Below are 3,044 nucleotides of genomic sequence, written 5' to 3'. Positions count from 1 at the left end.
AATCCCAGAAAGAAACATGTGGCTCAGTGGGGTACATACTGCTATTGCAGAGGACACAAGTTCGGTTCCCAGTCCCCAGGTCAGGCAGCTCACACAGCTGGGATCTGACACCTTCTGTACTCTGGAAGCACCTGCACACGGGCGCACATTACTCCACCCCCCCACCCATAATTACAAATAAATTTTTGAAAGGAACAAAGATGAGCAAAGAGGGGACTGGGGAAATGGCTCAGTATAAGTATCGTGCCACAGCACCGAGATGTGCTCCAGGCTCCAATGTGCTCATGAAAGCCCAGTGGCATGATGTAACCCTGGAGAAGCAGACAGGATCCCAGGGCAAGCTGGCTAGCTCAACCACCTGAATCGGTGAGCAGGATGTTCACAAGGGAGACACCTGAAACCAGCCTCAGGCCTCCACACACATACATGTGCACATACACCTGCATACATATGAACACATGCCCACACACTCCACACAAACAGAAAGAAAAATGATCAAGGTAACAGGAGTTTATTTGGGCAGGCCATGATTCACTATGACCGGTGCCCTTCCCCCCGCAATGGTCGGACAGTGACCGTCTGTGGTCCACCCATCCTTTGGCTTTTTGCTTTAGCTTGCTACATTCTGTGCTGCTGTAAGGAAACATCAGAGAAGTCAAACTTACAAGGGGGAAAGGCATGTGTAGTCTACAGCTTTGGGGGCTCAAGTCCAATGTCAGACTATGTCTTTAGATTGAGTGTTTGGTGAGGGAGCTGAGTGATTAAGAGGGGAGAGCATGTCAAAGTGAGCAGTCACATGCCCAGCTAGGGACAGAGCACGGGATTAGGCAGGTTCCCACAATTCCCTTTGGGACACACTGCCAATGATCACCACCTTCACTCCACCCGAGTCTAATACTTGGGGCTTACCAGGTAAAGTGAAAAATTGAGCTCAGATACCAACCACCCGTGTAAAAACCAGCTGTGGTGGCGTGAACCTGTGTCCTGGAGCTGCAGAGGTGGACAAAGGGGACTCCCTGAGGACTCACTGGCCATTTTAGTCTAATTGGCACAGTCTGAGACACTGAGAGACCCTGCCTCATGAACAAGGTGGATGGGTCCTGCAGACCACACCTAACGTCTTTGGTCTCTGTGAACATGAACACACATACCCATACACCTGTGTACAAGCACACACACACACACACACACACACACACACACACACACACAAGCTGTAGCAGTGGGGAACAAGCCCTGAACATGTGGGTCTTTATTGAAACTCTGGCTCAGCCCTAGAGACCCAGTCACTCTCCGTAGGTATTTGCCTTCCTGTGCTGTAGCTGCGGCCTGTGCCTGCAGGCTCTGTGGACTGCTAGGTCAGGTCCTGAGTCTCCAGAGACTCTCCTCACCTGTGAAAATGTTCAACAAAAATGTTGTGGTAATGTATCACACAGACTGTTTATCCCCGCCCATGGGCCTTGGGTGGAGGCTGACTCTGAGTTCTATGAATGTTTGACAGTTGGTGTTAATATGTAAAAAAAAAAAAACAACAAAAAAAAAAACCAACCTGAAACCAAATAAAAAAAATCAATGCCTTCTCCGTAGAGCCTGGATTTAGAGGGCTCATATTCCATGGGGCAGCAGATTTCTCATGTGTGTATGAGTGTGCATGAGCGAGCACGCACACGCATGCATGCATGCAGGTGTTAAGGTCAGACACTGACATTGGATGCTCCCCCAGTGACTCTCTACCTTATTCTTGGAGCCAAGTCTCCTGTTTCAGCCAGGCCGGCTGACCAGCAAGTTCGTGGTTTACCTGGCTCTCCTGTGCCAGCTCTGGGGTTATAGGTACATGCTATGTAACATGTGTCTTTTATATTGGTGCTGGAGGATTGAACTCAGGTCCCCATTGCAAGGCAACCCCTTTACTCATGGAGCCCCTGTGCTCCTGGCTTTTTAAGTCAGCAGCAGCCTCTGACTGACTTGGTAGTGAGAAGCAGAAGGCACACCTTCTAGACACTGTTCCAGATTGATCCTTGTTGACGAGTCAAAGGTGCAGGAGTTCTCGGAGCCAGGGATGGACCAGAGGGAGTTTGGGATTGTGTGCTGTCTAAGTCATGGGTGAGAGTAGAGTCCTCAGCTCAGGCTGGCTTCCAGAGTAAACTCCTTGTGTGTCTGCCCCCAGAGGGCAGCCAGCACACGTGCCTCGATGATCTTTCGCTCAGATGTGACCTGCAGTTTCTGTTTTGAAGTCCTCTGTGGCGAAGCACTCTTTGAGCCATGCAATCTTCCATCACTTCATAGGCGGCCATTTAACTCTGAAGGGCCACCCTGTAAGAGGCTGAGTGTAGGGAGGATTTGGGTACTGAAGTGGGAAGGAGCTGGTCATTCTAGAACTCTCCAGGTTGGCCTAGGGACCTGCTCTGGATCCGTGAGTTATAACATACTATCTCTCTGTATACTTCCACACCACAGTGACTGCAACATCATTAAGGAGGTTTTACACACACACACACACACACACACACACACACACACACACACACAGAGCTTAACAAAGATGGAAAATGCCAAATTCCTTTTGACAGGCAGCCAGGAGCCCAGCCTCTTCCCTGGCTGAACAGAGGGGCCCATTATGCAGGAATACGATTTTCTCAGGGTTCGGAACCATTACATCAGCCTTGATGTAATAACATTGTTCAACTTCAGAGGTGTATTTATTTTGGTTGAGAGTTCAGATGGTTTAGCTGTTAGCCAGGAGATTGAGCAAAACCCGGACAAAGCCATTGAGGTTGGAAATGAGCCATTTTGCCTGTTTCCCTCCTGAGAACAAAATTACTTCCGACGGAGTTCATCTGGCTGGTGGATCGTGTGTGTATGTGTGTGTGCACATGTGGAGGTCAGAGATCAGCCTTGGATGTCATTCTTTGGGATACAATAATTTACTTTTTAAATTTTTAACTCAACAATGGGGGGGCATGCATGTGTATGTGAACATGCGTGAGTGCATGTGTGTTGCCAAGGTGACATGAGCAGTCAGATGACAATTTTTGGAAGTCAGT

This window comes from Mus caroli, unplaced genomic scaffold (genome assembly GCF_978045245.1).
Source record: "Mus caroli unplaced genomic scaffold, Mus_caroli_1 scaffold_1, whole genome shotgun sequence".
NCBI lineage: Eukaryota > Metazoa > Chordata > Mammalia > Rodentia > Muridae > Mus > Mus caroli.
This window is presented reverse-complemented; position numbering follows the sequence as displayed.